Below are 17,692 nucleotides of genomic sequence, written 5' to 3'. Positions count from 1 at the left end.
AACTTATAAATTCCACCCATATACAAGTGGCGCAGGTATAATCTTTATTTTCGTATATTAAATGATTCGCTTTGTCATTCCGAATCATTTTCTCGTTAGAGGTGCTGAGCACAGCTCACTGTGTTGGGATATACAGCAAGCGGCGAATGGTTTCCTTGTTGCAGTAACACCCTGCTCGGTCATACTCTAACGAGCACACGGTAATGTTTCCCCGGTACCGGTGAGCAGCTCACATAGTCACCTCACCTCAACATAATTTAGCTCAGGTCGTCACGCAAAGGGAAGGACGACGGGATAGCGACGTCACGAGTCTGCTAAACACTGATTGGTTGATGGTGTAAACTCAGAGGCCATCTTTAGGGTGGCAGACTGAGGGTACTGGTAGAGAGGGAGTGGTCGGGATGTGACGTTACAGGCAGTGTGTACTAGCTGGGGAGACACCGGTCGTACGGCAATGAGACAGCACTGTACAGGTGAGAGAGACGGTAAACGAGTGACTTACATAGGCAGATATGTTTTATTCAGGAAAACAGAGCCATTGATAATTGAGATGCAGACTTGCTTCCTCACAGAAATTCACAGCATCAGAGAAATCTGCTCTATTTCAGAGATCTGACAACTAGAGACTTGCTCCCTGCTAGAGACTGATAGCTCGAGAGACCCCCGCTCCCTGTCATAGACTGACAGTAAAGGAGTGATCCCAGCACCCTTTCATAGACTGACAGTAAGAGAGGGGGACCCCTGCTCCTGACAGCAAGGGAGAGGGACCCCTGCTCCTGAGAGCAAGGGAGAGGGACCCCTGCTCCTTGTTATAGACTGACAGCGAGGGAGAGGGACCCCTGCTCCTTGTTATAGACTGACAGCGAGGGAGAGGGACCCCTGCTCCTTGTCACAGACTGACAGCGAGGGAGAGGGACCCCTGCTCCTTGCCATAGACTGACAGCGAGGGAGAGGGACCCCTGCTCCTTGTCATAGACTGACAGCGAGGGAGAGGGACCCCTGCTCCTTGTCACAGACTGACAGCGAGGGAGAGGGACCCCTGCTCCTTGCCATAGACTGACAGCGAGGGAGAGGGACCCCTGCTCCTTGTCATAGACTGACAGCGAGGGAGAGGGACCCCTGCTCCTTGTCATAGACTGACAGCGAGGGAGAGGGACCCCTGCTCCTTGTCATAGACTGACAGCGAGGGAGAGGGACCCCTGCTCCTTGTCACAGACTGACAGCGAGGGAGAGGGACCCCTGCTCCTTGTCACAGACTGGCAGTGAGGGAGAGGGACCCCTGCTCCTTGTCACAGACTGGCAGTGAGGGAGAGGGACCCCTGCTCCTTGTCACAGACTGACAGCGAGGGAGAGGGACCCCTGCTCCTGACAGCAAGGGAGAGGGACCCCCGCTCCTTGTCACAGACTGACAGCGAGGGAGAGGGACCCCTGCTCCTTGTCACAGACTGGCAGCGAGGGAGAGGGACCCCTGCTCCTTGTCATAGACTGACAGCGAGGGAGAGGGACCCCCGCTCCTTGTCATAGACTGACAGCGAGGGAGAGGGACCCCTGCTCCTTGTCATAGACTGACAGCGAGGGAGAGGGACCCCTGCTCCTTGTCACAGACTGACAGCGAGGGAGAGGGACCCCTGCTCCTTGTCACAGACTGACAGCGAGGGAGAGGGACCCCTGCTCCTTGTCACAGACTGACAGCGAGGGAGAGGGACCCCTGCTCCTGACAGCAAGGGAGAGTGACCCCCGCTCCTTGTCACAGACTGACAGCGAGGGAGAGGGACCCCTGCTCCTTGTCACAGACTGGCAGCGAGGGAGAGGGACCCCTGCTCCTTGTCATAGACTGACAGCGAGGGAGAGGACCCCCGCTCCTTGTCATAGACTGACAGCGAGGGAGAGGGACCCCTGCTCCTTGTCACAGACTGACAGCGAGGGAGAGGGACCCCTGCTCCTTGTCACAGACTGACAGCGAGGGAGAGGGACCCCTGCTCCTTGTCATAGACTGACAGCGAGGGAGAGGGACCCCCGCTCCTTGTCATAGACTGACAGCGAGGGAGAGGGACCCCCGCTCCTTGTCATAGACTGACAGCGAGGGAGAGGGACCCCCGCTCCTTGTCATAGACTGACAGCGAGGGAGAGGGACCCCCGCTCCTTGTCATAGACTGACAGCGAGGGAGAGGGACCCCTGCTCCTTGTCATAGACTGACAGCGAGGGAGAGGGACCCCCGCTCCTTGTCATAGACGGACAGCGAGGGAGAGGGACCCCTGCTCCTTGCCATAGACTGACAGCGAGGGAGAGGGACCCCTCTCCTTGTCATAGACGGACAGCGAGGGAGAGGGACCCCCGCTCCTTGTCATAGACTGACAGTGAGGGAGAGGGACCCCTGCTCCTTGTCACAGACTGACAGCGAGGGAGAGGGACCCCTGCTCCTTGTCATAGACTGACAGCGAGGGAGAGGGACCCCCGCTCCTTGTCATAGACTGACAGCGAGGGAGAGGGACCCCCGCTCCTTGTCATAGACTGACAGCGAGGGAGAGGGACCCCCGCTCCTTGTCATAGACTGACAGCGAGGGAGAGGGACCCCTGCTCCTGACAGCAAGGGAGAGTGACCCCCGCTCCTTGTCACAGACTGACAGCGAGGGAGAGGGACCCCTGCTCCTTGTCATAGACTGACAGCGAGGGAGAGGGACCCCTGCTCCTTGTCATAGACTGACAGCGAGGGAGAGGGACCCCCGCTCCTTGTCATAGACGGACAGCGAGGGAGAGGGACCCCTGCTCCTTGCCATAGACTGACAGCGAGGGAGAGGGACCCCTGCTCCTGACAGCGAGGGAGAGGGACCCCCGCTCCTTGTCATAGACGGACAGCGAGGGAGAGGGACCCCCGCTCCTTGTCATAGACTGACAGCGAGGGAGAGGGACCCCTGCTCCTGACAGCGAGGGAGAGGGACCCCCGCTCCTTGTCATAGACTGACAGCGAGGGAGAGGGACCCCTGCTCCTTGTCATAGACTGACAGCGAGGGAGAGGGACCCCTGCTCCTTGTCATAGACTGACAGCGAGGGAGAGGGACCCCCGCTCCTTGTCATAGACGGACAGCGAGGGAGAGGGACCCCTGCTCCTTGCCATAGACTGACAGCGAGGGAGAGGGACCCCCGCTCCTTGTCATAGACGGACAGTGAGGGAGAGGGACCCCCGCTCCTTGTCATAGACTGACAGCGAGGGAGAGGGACCCCCGCTCCTTGTCATAGACTGACAGCGAGGGAGAGGGACCCCTGCTCCTTGCCATAGACTGACAGCGAGGGAGAGGGACCCCTGCTCCTTGTCATAGACTGACAGCGAGGGAGAGGGACCCCTGCTCCTTGTCATAGACTGACAGCGAGGGAGAGGGACCCCTGCTCCTTGTCATAGACTGACAGCGAGGGAGAGGGACCCCTGCTCCTTGGCATAGACTGACAGCGAGGGAGAGGGACCCCCGCTCCTTGGCATAGACTGACAGCGAGGGAGAGGGACCCCCGCTCCTTGGCATAGACTGACAGCGAGGGAGAGGGACCCCTGCTCCTTGTCATAGACTGACAGCGAGGGAGAGGGACCCCTGCTCCTTGTCATAGACTGACAGCGAGGGAGAGGGACCCCCGCTCCTTGTCATAGACTGACAGCGAGGGAGAGGGACCCCCGCTCCTTGTCATAGACTGACAGCGAGGGAGAGGGACCCCCGCTCCTTGTCATAGACGGACAGCGAGGGCCCCCTGACGGAAATGGACAGCAAGGGCAAAGGACCCCTGCTCCCTGTCAGAGACTGACAGATAGGACAAGGAACCCCTGCTCCTTGTCAGAGACCCCAACTTTCTGTTAGAGACTGCTATCATTTAGACTGATAAAAAGAGAAATCAGCTCTCACAGACCGAGAGAGGGAGGCCTGCCTTTGGGCACAGACAGCCAATGAGAGAGAGAGGGGTATGCATTTTTTTTGCACAGACAGCTAGAGACACAGAGAGAGAGAGGGGCATTCCTTTGGAAACATACAGCCAGAGAGAGAGAGGCATGCGTTCGGGCACAGCCAGCCAGAGAGAGAGAGGCATGCGTTCGGGCACAGCCAGCCAGAGAGAGAGAGGCATGCGTTCGGGCACATCCAGAGAGAGAGAGCAAGGCCTGCCTTCGGGCACAGCCAGCCAAAGCCAGAGGGAGGGCTGCCTTCGGGCACAGCCAGCCAAAGCCAGAGGGAGGCCTGCCTTCGGGCACAGCCAGCCAAAGCCAGAGGGAGGCCTGCCTTCGGGCACAGCCAGCCAAAGCCAGAGGGAGGCCTGCCTTCGGGCACAGCCAGCCAAAGCCAGAGGGAGGCCTGCCTTCGGGCACAGCCAGCCAAAGCCAGAGGGAGGCCTGCCTTCGGGCACAGCCAGCCAAAGCCAGAGGGAGGGCTGCCTTCGGGCACAGCCAGCCAAAGCCAGAGGGAGGGCTGCCTTCGGGCACAGCCAGCCAAAGCCAGAGGGAGGGCTGCCTTCGGGCACAGCCAGCCAAAGCCAGAGGGAGGGCTGCCTTCGGGCACAGCCAGCCAAAGCCAGAGGGAGGGCTGCCTTCGGGCACAGCCAGCCAAAGCCAGAGGGAGGGCTGCCTTCGGGCACAGCCAGCCAAAGCCAGAGGGAAGGCTGCCTTCGGGCACAGCCAGCCAAAGCCAGAGGGAAGGCTGCCTTCGGGCACAGCCAGCCAAAGCCAGAGGGAGGCCTGCCTTCGGGCACAGCCAGCCAATGAGAGAGAGAGGGGTATGCATTTTTTTTGCACAGACAGCTAGAGACACAGAGAGAGAGAGGGGCATTCCTTTGGAAACATACAGCCAGAGAGAGAGAGGCATGCGTTCGGGCACAGCCAGCCAGAGAGAGAGAGGCATGCGTTCGGGCACAGCCAGCCAGAGAGAGAGAGGCATGCGTTCGGGCACATCCAGAGAGAGAGAGCAAGGCCTGCCTTCGGGCACAGCCAGCCAAAGCCAGAGGGAGGCCTGCCTTCGGGCACAGCCAGCCAAAGCCAGAGGGAGGCCTGCCTTCGGGCACAGCCAGCCAAAGCCAGAGGGAGGCCTGCCTTCGGGCACAGCCAGCCAAAGCCAGAGGGAGGCCTGCCTTCGGGCACAGCCAGCCAAAGCCAGAGGGAGGCCTGCCTTCGGGCACAGCCAGCCAAAGCCAGAGGGAGGCCTGCCTTCGGGCACAGCCAGCCAAAGCCAGAGGGAGGCCTGCCTTCGGGCACAGCCAGCCAAAGCCAGAGGGAGGGCTGCCTTCGGGCACAGCCAGCCAAAGCCAGAGGGAGGGCTGCCTTCGGGCACAGCCAGCCAAAGCCAGAGGGAGGGCTGCCTTCGGGCACAGCCAGCCAAAGCCAGAGGGAGGGCTGCCTTCGGGCACAGCCAGCCAAAGCCAGAGGGAGGGCTGCCTTCGGGCACAGCCAGCCAAAGCCAGAGGGAGGGCTGCCTTCGGGCACAGCCAGCCAAAGCCAGAGGGAGGCCTGCCTTCGGGCACAGCCAGCCAAAGCCAGAGGGAGGCCTGCCTTCGGGCACAGCCAGCCAAAGCCAGAGGGAGGGCTGCCTTCGGGCACAGCCAGCCAAAGCCAGAGGGAAGGCTGCCTTCGGGCACAGCCAGCCAAAGCCAGAGGGAGGCCTGCCTTCGGGCACAGCCAGCCAAAGCCAGAGGGAGGCCTGCCTTCGGGCACAGCCAGCCAAAGCCAGAGGGAGGCCTGGAAAGGCAGGGCCCATGAGTGCTGCTTCTATCTTGCTTTACTCCTTGTGCGTGAGTGCAGGTTCCTCTCTTGCTACAAATCTCTGTACATACAAGAACTGATAGCAAAATACCTTTCCTGTACTCAGGGACCTAATGGACTTAACAACAAAAGGAGAATCTGCTCCTGGGTACCTGGACTTGATAGCAATAAAGAAATCTCTGCCCAGAGACAACCATAGCAAAAAATGTAACCCACAGGTAGGGATATTTAGCAGGAAGGAGCGATTTGCATCACAAACAACAGTAATTACACTGATTTTTCCGAACAGCAGAGACCAGTTCCCATGGACCATAAAATACTTCCACAGAGAGATTCTAAAAGAGGTTCCCAGAAAGAAAGTGACCACTTGAGTAACAATAACACAGTAGAAGAGAGCCCTGTTCCCTCAGATCAGTAGTGTCAAAACTTGATGTTCAAAAGTCACAAACAAGACAATGTCCAAGCCTGTTTAATACTCTCGTGCAAGAAGATCCAGAAATTCTTGCTGATTTGACACCCCCGTAATAGACAGACATGATAAACATAAAGACACTCCCTTTCATGTGGCAGTACATTTTTTATTTTCACTTAGCGAACTCATAGTGCTGTGATATCTAAGGTGCTGAGCTGAAAGGCTGATACAGTTTTACAACCAGGGAAAACCCCATCTTAAAGCAATATATTGAGTGATACAACTTAAAATAACCAGCTTTTCAAATTTTTATGTGCAAGGTGCTTTAGGATTCAAGTGCAAGAAATATTAAAGGGAAATAGTAATGATGAATATTTTAAACCTAAAGGGACACTGAACCCAATTTTTTTTTCTTTTGTGATTCAGATAGAATAGATTATACGATTTTAAGCAACTTTCTAATGTACTCCTATTATCAAATTTTCTTCATTCTCTTGTTGTCTTTATTTGAAAAGCAAGAATGTAAGTTTAGATGCTGGTCCATTTTTGGTGAACAACCTGGGTTGTTCTTGCTGATTGGTAGATAAATTCACCAACCAATAAATAAGTGCTGTCCAGGTTACTGAACCAAAAATTGTCTGTCTCCTTACATAGATGCCTTCTTTTTCAAATAAAGATAGCAAGAGAACGAAGAAAAATTTATAATAGGAGTAAATTAGAAAGAAATTGCTCTATCTGAATCACGAAAAAAAAAAATTGAGTTAAGGATCCCTTTAAAATGAGTGTTCCTTGAACCCTTATGCACGATATGCAAAGCAGCCCCTAGATATTTACAGTTTACCTTTTTTATTGGGTCCTGCAAGACCCCTTCTGAACCAGTTTTTTTCCCCCTTCTAATTGTCATCCTGCTTCTTAGGATGTAACCCTACTTTCTTGATGCAGATGTGCCCTGCATACTTGCATCCCAAAATAACCAGTGGTACGCACATTGCAGAGATAATGAGACGTACACTTAGTTTTTTCATTGGCTGTACTCGCTGATAAAAATAAACCAAAAAGTGAGGCTTGAAGGACATACGTTAATAAGGTAGAAGTTAACTATTTAAAGGCTGCTTTGCATATCATGTTTTAAAGACAATAAAGGTTTTCATTACACTATAGTCCGATCCAGTCCAGGGGGGTTTAGGAAGCAGTGGTTTTAAATGCTGCTTCATAAATATTTGTTGCAGACTCAAAAGAGCAAACCTGCAACTGACGTTCAGCTTATGTTAAATCTACCCCTATATCCAGGGTCGCCACTAGAAATTTTGGGGCCCCTGACTTAACCATTGATCAGCCCCCCCCATGCACTTTTTTCTTAAGTGCAGTAAAACTTGGAAATGTTGTAAAGGTATTAACACACAGACACACATAAGGATTCACATATAGACACTCTAGCAAACCCGCAAAGAAACAAACACATTCAGACACCCACACAGACACTCGGCACTTGTTTACATTGACCTGACAAGTAATGAGGTAGACTACAGTTTTGTCAAAAATGGAGATTTACAAAACAAAATATGGAGTTCTGATTATCTTTTTGTCAAGGAAGAGGCCAACTATATGATGACAACAGCATCCAGTGGCTGAAAGGAAGGGCCCTAAACTGCCTAAACAATAATTTAAAGCTTAAGTGGTGGATTGGTGACTTTCGGAAAGGTCTCATTAGTCTCAAAGTCTGTAGAAAGATGTGAATAATTAGTAGTAAGGTCAAAATATCCTATAAAGGCAAACACACACAAACTTGCACATACACACAAAGATATATATATATACACCCTCACAAAAACATCCACAGAAAATGCACAAAGACAGGCACGCAAACCCTCACAGAGAGACCCAAAGAAAAAGAAAATGCATACACACTCATAGAGATGCAAACAAAAGCACATAGAAATAAATACAGACACTCACAGGAGGTAACATTTCTGCACATTTCCATCCCCTAAATCAACAGTGTGTGACATGCATGATAAAAAAAATAGCAGAAATTAAGAGATCACTTTTTACAGAATCATATTTGTAAATGTGCAAACAAAAATACTTCTGTGAATTCAAAATTGTACATTTATTGATCTGTCAGAATGGGTAGATGAAGAAAAGTACCTTTTAAAGGTTGACATATGTTTGGGGTCCCCCCCATTTTCCCCAACCAAGAGCACCACTTTAAATCTGTTGTACAAATGTTCCCATCTGTCAGCTGTACTTATGGATTTTGAAAATGCTGTACTCTATATGGCCTTGGTGGAACCATAAGCTGTTGTACTCAGTCTCATACCAATAGATCTGGTTAAATGCAGGATTTAGGCTTGTTTGTATGTATTTCAAAATTAAGTTAGCTGTAGTGTAAACTGAACAGTGTTAAAGGGACACTGAACCCAATTTTTTTCTTTTGTTATTCAGATAGGACATGCAATTTTAAGCAACTTTCTAATTTACTCCTATTATCAATGTTTCTTTGTTCTCTTGCTATTTTATTTGAAAAAGAAGGCATCTAAGCTTTTTTTCTTGGTTCAGAACTCTGGACAGCAGTTTTTGATTGGTGGATGAATTTATCCACCGATCAGCAAAGAAAACCTAAGTTGTTCACCAAAAATGGGCCGGCATTTAAACTTACATTCTTGCATTTCAAATAAAGATACTAAGAGAATAAAGAAAATTTGATAATAGGAGTAAATTAGAAAGTTGCTTAAAATGTCATGCTCTATGTGAATCATGAAAGAAAAAAATTGGGTTCAGTGTCCCTTTAAGCTAACCTGTCTCATTTCAAACACTGAGCAATCTGTCTCGCACTGTACATATTAGTTTAGTGCACACTCAGAAATCCTCTCAAATGCTAATGCTTTACTCCTTGTAATGATATTTCCGACGCTCAATAGCACTCTGCTGTAGCGCCCTCTAGTGGCTGCCAAAATGTAAAAAATAAAAAAATATATATTTTTTTAAATAGGTGTGCTTGCCTCATGGGGCCCCCTAGACCACTGGGCCCATGACAGGAGTCACCCTATTCCCCTCCTGATGGTGGCCCTGCCTATATCTAAGATTAAAGGGACAGTCTACTTGAAAATGTTTGTTTAACCCCTTAGTGACCAGAGCACTTTTCCATTTTCTGTCCGTTTGGGACCAAGGCTATTTTTACATTTCTGTGGTGTTTGTGTTTAGCTGTAATTTTCCTCTTACTCATTTACTGTACCCACACATATTATATACCGTTTTTCTCGCCATTAAATGGACTTTCTAAAGATACCATTATTTTCATCATATCTTATAATTTACTATAAAAAAAATATAAAATATGAGGAAAAAATGGAAAAAAACACACTTTTTCTAACTTTGACCCCCAAAACCTGTTACACATCTACAACCACCAAAAAACACCCATGCTAAATAGTTTCCAAATTTTGTCCTGAGTTTAGAAATACCCAATGTTTACATGTTCTTTGCTTTTTTTGTAAGTTATAGGGCAATAAATACAAGAAGCACTTTGCTATTTCCAAACCACTTTTTTTCAAACTTAGCGCTAGTTACATTGGAACACTGATATCTTCCAGGAATCCCTGAATATCCCTTGACATGTATATATTTTTTTTTAGAAGACATCCCAAAGTATTGATCTAGGCCCATTTTGGTATATTTCATGCCACCATTTCACCGCCAAATGCGATCAAATAAAAAAAATTGTTCACTTTTTCACACATTTTGTTACAAACTTTAGGTTTCTCACTGAATTTATTTACAAACAGCTCGTGCAATTATGACACAAATGGTTGTAAATGCTTCTCTGGAATCCCTTTTTTCATAAATAGCAGACATATATGGATTTGGTGTTGCTTTTTGGTAATTAGAAGGCCGCTAAATGCCACTGCGCACCACACGTGTATTATGCCCAGCAATGAAGGGGTTAATTAGGGAGCATGTAGGGAGCTTGTAGGGTTAATTTTAGCTTTATTGTAGTGTAGTAGACAACCCTAAGTATTGATCTAGGCCCATTTTGGTATATTTCATGCCACCATTTCAACGCCAAATGCGATTAAATAAAAAAAAAAGTAAAATTTTTCACAATTTTAGGTTTCTCACTGAAATCATTTACAAACAGCTTGTGCAATTATGGCACAAATGGTTGTAAATGCTTCTCTGGGATCCCCTTTGTTGAGAAATAGCAGACATACATGGCTTTGGCGTTGCTTTTTGGTAATTAGAAGGCCGCTAAATGCCGCTGCGCATCACATGTGTATTATGGCTAGCAGTGAAGGGGTTAATTAGGTAGCATGTAGGGAGCTTGCAGGGTTAATTTTAGCTTTAGTGTAGAGATCAGCCTCCCACCTGACACATTACACCCCCTGATCCCTCCCAAACAGCTCTCTTCCCTCCCCCACCCCACAATTGTCCCCGCCATGTTAAGTACTGGCAGAAAGTCTGCCAGTACTAAAAAAAAAGCTATCCTTGATAAAAAATAAATAAAAAAAAAAAAGGCATACTTACATATGCTGCTCTGGAGGATCCCCCCTTAGCCACCAACCTCCCTGATACCCCCCAAACAGCTCTTTACCCATCCCCCTCTAACTTATTAGTAGCCATCTTTGGTACTGGCAGCTGTCTGCCAGTACCCAGTTTATAGTAAAATATGTTTTTATTTTTATTTTTTTAATGATTTTCTGTAGTGTAGCTTGCCCCCCCCCAAAAGACCAACCCACCACCCCTCCCAGATCTCTTAGATTCACATATATGTAAATAAATTTGGCAATCACTGCCACTTTAATCCCATCACTTTTCTGTAGTGTAGCAGTTCCCACCCGCTTCCTACCCCTGCGCGCGCCCGCGCGCGTGCCCGGCGTTCCCGCCCACGATCCCGCCCCCCTCCACATGATACAGCCCATCGATGGCCGCCCACCCGCCTCCCAGACTGGCTCCCACCCACCAATGAAACCGGCCATCGATGTCCGGTACAGAGAGGGCCACAGAGTGGCTCTCTCTGCATCGGATGGCCAAGGGGGGTTATTGCAGGATGCCTCGATGTTGAGGCATCACTGCAATAACCGGAAAGTAGCTGGAAGCGAGCAGGATCGCTTCCAGCTGCTTTCCAGACCAAGGACGTACGCCACACGTCCTCGGTCATTAAGTGTATTTTTTTTAGAGGACGTGTGGCGTACGTCCTTGGTCGTTAAGGGGTTAATAAGATAGATAATCCCTTTATTACCCATTTCCCAGTTTTGCATAACCAACACTATTATATTAATGTACTTTTTACCTTTGTGATTAACTTGTATATAAGCCTCTGCAGACTGTCCCTTATCTTAGTTCTTTTGACAGACTTGCATTTTAGCCAACCAGTGCTGACTCACAAATAACTTCACTGGAGTGAGCACAATGTTATTTATATGACACACATGAACTAGCACTGTCTAGCTGTAAAAAACTGTCAAAATGCACTTAGATAAGAGGCAGCCTTCAAGGGCTTAGAAATTGGCATATGAGCCTACCTACATTTAGTTTTCAACAAAGAATACCAAAGAACAAAGCAAATTTGATGATAAAAGTACATTGGAAAGCTGTTTTAAATTGCATGCAATATCTGAATTATGAAAGTTTTAATTTTGAGTAGACTGTCCCTTTTTAAGTTAAAATTATTCATGTTTACTTTGTTTTTAAATGACCACTAAATACAAAAGAATTGTATAATTATCAAGTGCATAATAAAAAGACAATGCAATTTCACAAAAGCAGAAGATTTTCTTTCTGGCAAATGTTTCTTTTTTTCCCCTCCCATTTTCTGCCCCCCCTGTATCATGTGACAGACATCAGCCAATCACAGACTAGTATACTTATACTCTGTGAGCTTGTGCACATGCTCAGTAGGAGCTGGTGCCTCAAAAAGAGTGAATATAAAAAGATTGTGCATAATTTGATAATAGAAATAAATCAGAAAAATTCTTAAAATTGTTTGTCTGAATTATGAAAGTTTAATTTTGACTTGTGTCCCTTTTAAGACTTTTCTGGCTTGTAAGGCCAAGGTGAATTGCCCGGGATTGAACTTCAGCTGCTAGCATTTAATTAAAAAAAAACACATACACACTCACACATATTTAGATTACAGGTGCTACAACGCAAATCATGCATCACTGTTCTTTGCTTTATAAATATGCAGATCAGGAAATATAGAGACCACTGGTGTTACTGGTACAGTGAGTATCAGTTGCTGGGTTGTCAAACGTGTAGTCGATCAGGAGTGTAACAAGGATCAGGGCAATGTTAGTTGATTTGGTGGATAGTTGTATAAAGACTGCTGGGAAATCGTGATTGTATGACTCTGAATAACTGTTGTCTACCAGCATGTAATTGAACAAATTTAGCTCACCACATCAGTTGGTGAAGTATAAGCATGATTTACTATCCATGAACCATTTCTTCAGTACTGGCAGCTAACTTTTTAAAGGGACATTGTAGTGAAAAATGACAAGCTCTGAATTGTTAAAACATGTAGTTTTTGAACTTCTCACCTGGAATTGTATGTGTTTAATCCCCCAAAATGGGTTAAACGCCTAAAGTCCCTTTTGGACCACAGAGAACTGCTGTTCCCAAGCAGGACTTACCTATGTGTTTAGCCGATTTACAAGAGGTTAAACACATACTACCCTATTTATCATATGGTGAACAAAGACAGTTACCAGCTAGGGAAAGTGTCCATCTGAATTTGCAAGTAGTGGATTCTACTCATCTGCTGCCAGCATGGATTGTTGTACAAGTAAGTGATTGTGCAGCACTTTACCCCGCTCTTGAGTGACCAGTTAAATCATGTGTTGTCATCCGGGGGGTGCTTTTGGAGCTACTCGCAAAGCCCCCCCTTTCTCTTATCTACACACAAGGAGGGGGAGCAGCTACACTACAGCAAAATAAATATCTATAATAAAAAGGGCATTTTATTTTTAAAAGTGGGTACTGGCAGACTGCTCAATATATATATTAAAAAAAAAAAAAAAAAAAAAAAAAAAAGACTTTCTGCCAGTACTTAAGATGGCGGGGACATTTGTGGGGTGGGGGAGGGAAGAGAGCTGTTTGGGAGGGATCAGGGGGTGGGAGGCTGATCTCTACACTAAAGCTAAAATTAACCCTTCAAGCTACCTAATTAACCCCGTCACTGCTGGGCATAATAAAAGTGTGGTGCGCAGCGGCATTTAGCTGCCTTCTAATTACCAAAAAGCAATGCTAAAGCAATATATGTCTGCTATTTCTGAACAAAGGGGATCCCAGAGAAGCATTTACAACCATTTGTGCCATAATTGCACAAGCTGTTTATAAATCATTTCAGTGAGAAACCTAAAATTATTGAAAAAGTGAACAATTTTTTTATTTGATCGCATTTGGCGGTGAAATGGTGGCATGAAATATACCAAAATGGGCCTAGATCAATACTTTGGGTTGTCTACAATATATATATATATATATATATATATATATATATATATATATACATGTCAAGGGATATTCAGGGATTCCTGACAGATATCAGTGTTGTAATGTAACTATCGCTAATTTTGATAAAGTTTGGAATTAGCAAAGTGCTACTTGCATTTATTGCCCCATAACTTGCAAACAACATGTAAACATTGGGTATTTCTAAACTCAGGACAAAATTTAGAAACTATTTAGCATGGGTGTTTTTTGGTGGTTGTAGATGTATAACAGATTTTGGGGGTCAAAGTTAGAAAAAGTGTTGTGGTTTTTTTTTTTTTCCATTCATCATATTTTATAAAAATTTTTTTATAGTAAATGATAAGATATGATGAAAATAATGGTATCTATAGAAAGTCCATTTATGGCGATAAAAACGGTATATAATATCATATGTGTGGGTATAGTAAATGAGTAAAAATTACAGCTAAACACAAACATCACAGAAATGTAAAAATAGCCCTGGTCCTTAAGGGTAAGAAATTGAAAAATGGCCTTGTCCTCAACAGGTTAATGAGTGGGTTTGGAGGCACTTATAATAGGCTATTAGAAAGGCCTAGACTAGATGTGCGCTTTAAGACTCATCATTAGCTGACAAATGCGGAAGAAGGTGGCCTCTCGTTTTATTTTTGTGAAAGTGCATACACAAGATGAAATCTGGCTCCGTAAAGAGGCAAAGGCCGCTAATGGCCGCTGCCTTCCATATTCGTAAGCTAGCGAAGCCGCTGATTGCACACTTATGCTAGAGACTCCTTCCTTTAATTGTCAGGTGATTAACCCCTTAATGACCACAGCACTTTTCCATTTTCTGTCCGTTTGGGACCAAGGCTATTTTTACATTTCTGCGGTTTTTGTGTTTAGCTGTAATTTTCCCCTTACTCATTTAATGTACCCACACATATTATATACCGTTTTTCTCGCCATTAAATGGACTTTCAAAATATACCATTATTTTCATCATATCTTATAATTTACTATAAAAAAAATTATAAAATATGAGGAAAAAGTGGAAAAAAAGACACTTTTTCTAACTTTGACCCCCAAAATCTGTTACACATCTACAACCACCAAAAAACACCCATGCTAAATAGTTTCTAAATTTTGTCCTGAGTTTAGAAATACCCAATGTTTACATGTTCTTTGCTTTTTTTGCAAGTTATAGGGCCATAAATACAAGTAGCACTTTGCTATTTCCAAACCACTTTTTTTCAAAATTAGCGATAGTTACATTGGGACACTGATATCTTTCAGGAATCCCTGAATATCCCTTGACATGTATATATTTTTTTTTAGAAGACATCCCAAAGTATTGATCTAGGCCCATTTTGGTATATTTCATGCCACCATTTCACCGCCAAATGCGATCAAATAAAAAAAATTGTTCACTTTTTCACAATTTTTTTCACAAACTTTAGGTTTCTCACTGAAATTATTTACAAAAAACTTATGCAATTATAGCATACATGGTTGTAAATGCTTCTCTGGGATCCCCTTTGTTCATAAATAGCAGACATATATGGCTTTGGTTTTGCTTTTTACTAATTAGAAGGCTGCTAAATGCGACTGTGCACCACACGTGTATTATGCCCAGCAGTGAAGGGGTTAATTAGGGAGCTTCTAGGGTTAATTTTAGCTTCAGTGTAGTGTAGTAGACAACCCCAAGTATTGATCTAGGCCCATTTTGGTATATTTCATGCCACCATTTCACCGCCAAATGCAATCAAATTAAAAAAACGCTAAATTTTCACAATTTTAGGTTTCTCACTGAAATTATTTACAAACAGCTTGTGCAATTATGGCACAAATGGTTGTGAATGCTTCTCTGGGATCCCCTTTGTTCAGAAATAGCAGACATATATGACTTTGGCGTTGCTTTTTGGTAATTAGAAGGCCGCTAAGTGCTGCTAAGCATCACACGTGTATTATGGCTAGCAGTGAAGGGGTTAATTAGGTAGTTTGTAGGGAGCTTGCAGGGTTAATTTTAGCTTTAGTGTAGAGATCAGCCTCCCACCTGACACATCAGACCCCCTGATCCCTCCCAAACAGCTCCCTTCCCTCCCCCACCCCACAATTGTCCACGCCATCTTAAGTACTGGCAGAAAGTCTGCCAGTACTAAAATAAAAGGTTTTTTTTTTTTAAAAAATAAATATTTTTTTTAAGCATATTTACATATGCTACTTTGTAGGATCCCCCCATAGCCCACAACCTCCCTGACCCCCCCCCCCCCCAAACAGCTCTCTAACCCCCCCTCTGCCTTATTGGGGGCCATCTTGGGTACTGGCAGCTGTCTGCCAGTACCCAGTGTGCAAGAGAAATGTTTTTTTTTTTTTTTTTTATTGTTATGTTCTTTTTCTGTAGTGTAGCTTCCCCACCCCCTGACTAATGTATTTTTATATAAATAAAACTACTTTTTAAAACTTTTAATACATAATTTTTCTGTAGTGTAGCGGTTCCCACTCGCTCCCTCCCTCCCCGTGCACGCGCCCCCGCCCTCCCGTGCACGCGCGATACCATGCGCGCCTCTGATCACCCCCGCCCACGATCCCGCCCCCCTACACATCATCAGGGCCATCGATGGCCGCCACCCGCCTCCCGAACCGGCTCCCACCCACCAACGGATTTAGCCGGTGATGTCCGGTGCAGAGAGGGCCACAGAGTGGCTCTCTCTGCACCGGATTGCTAAAAAAGGTTATTGCAGGATGCCTCAATATCGAGGCATCACTGCAATAACCGGAAAGCAACTGGAAGCGAGCAGGATCACTTCCAGCTGCTTTCCAGACCAAGGACGTACGCCACACGTCCTCGGTCATTAACTGTATTTTTTTTGAGGACGTGTGGCGTACTTCCTTGGTCGTTAAGGCGTTAACCTAGCATGAGTAAATGTGCATTTATTTGAGTATAGTCTCATGGAAGCCCCTATGTGCACGTCAAAGTATAACTATTCCCAAAGGCCCTAATTTATGTAAGGATAACCCCTTCTTCTTTTAACTATAGTGCTTAGAACAAAAAAACACACATTTGTTTACAACCTTCTTTATAAAATTTTGATGAAAACATACATTCCCCCCCCACACATGTTTTGATGTAGTTTTCTTACATGCCATGATAGATACATAAAATAATGACCTACAGTAAGGGTTAAAGTGAATGTAAAGTTGACCGTACTCGCATATGCCATAGGATAGAATTGAAAAAGTGAGACTTTCATTCATCAAATTTGTACTATATACTGATATTCTGAGATTTTTTACCTTTAAATGCTATAACGTTAAGCGCCATTCCTCCGTCCGCCATATTGCTCAATTGATTGACAGAAGACGAATCTGCAATCCACTAACCGTGGTTTCCCTGCCGGGGTGTGATGTTTGTGCAAAGGGGCTGAGCGCACCGAGGGGGGGGGGGGGAAACAATGATTAATAGATTGCAGATTGGTCATCTGTCAATCAATTGAGCAATATGGAGGGCGGAGGAACGGCGCTTATCGTTAAAAATCTTGTGACGTAGAATCAGCTGTTTGACCACAAATTCAACCACTGCACATGTGTCACCGCATTCCAATTGCCACTAGAGAGGTAGCAAATGGCAATGGAATTGCTTGTTAACCACACACACACACATATATACTGCATTTCCCTGCCATTTTCATAAAAGATAGTGAAGATGGGGGAATTGCAGTGCATCGTTTGTGTATGTGTGTATATATATAATATATAATCTCATTAACAAGGCAGTGACGTGCAGCGATTCAAATGCGGTGACATGGAGGAGCGCATGCGCAGTGGTTGAGTTTGCGGTCAAACGGCTGATTCCACGTCACCGGAAGTGACGGAATTGGCTAATCTGTCAGAACACCTGTTTTGTAGGAATGACAGAACATGACATAAGACCTTTTTATCCCATGTCAGCATTTCTGGAAGACGGTGTTTTTGGTAATTTAGTTCAAGAATATTTCTGCTTTCATTAAGAGAAATTTTATGCAAATTGCCAATAAGACTTGAGTAATTATTCCAGGGGATGATGATTATTGCAGTGATTATTTTTAAGTGATTTTAAAATAGCAAA

At 45.9% G+C, this 17,692-nt stretch overlaps 1 protein-coding gene across 3 annotated transcripts in view; it reads left to right on the top strand.

Moving 5' to 3' along the window:
• Positions 1-374: 374 nt before the first annotated feature.
• The window catches only part of PLEKHA1 (pleckstrin homology domain containing A1), a 127,700-nt gene continuing 110,382 nt past the window's right edge, over positions 375-17,692 (top strand). For all 3 annotated transcript variants that reach the window (XM_053692626.1, XM_053692628.1, XM_053692629.1), the window contains exon 1: positions 375-473. The gene's annotated coding sequence lies outside the window, so the exon portion shown is untranslated. The remainder of the gene's footprint in view (positions 474-17,692) is intronic.

This window comes from Bombina bombina, chromosome 9 (assembly GCF_027579735.1).
Source record: "Bombina bombina isolate aBomBom1 chromosome 9, aBomBom1.pri, whole genome shotgun sequence".
NCBI classification, from domain to species: domain Eukaryota; kingdom Metazoa; phylum Chordata; class Amphibia; order Anura; family Bombinatoridae; genus Bombina; species Bombina bombina.
The sequence above is the reverse complement of the archived record's forward strand: the minus strand, read 5'-3'. Positions and strand labels throughout refer to the sequence as shown.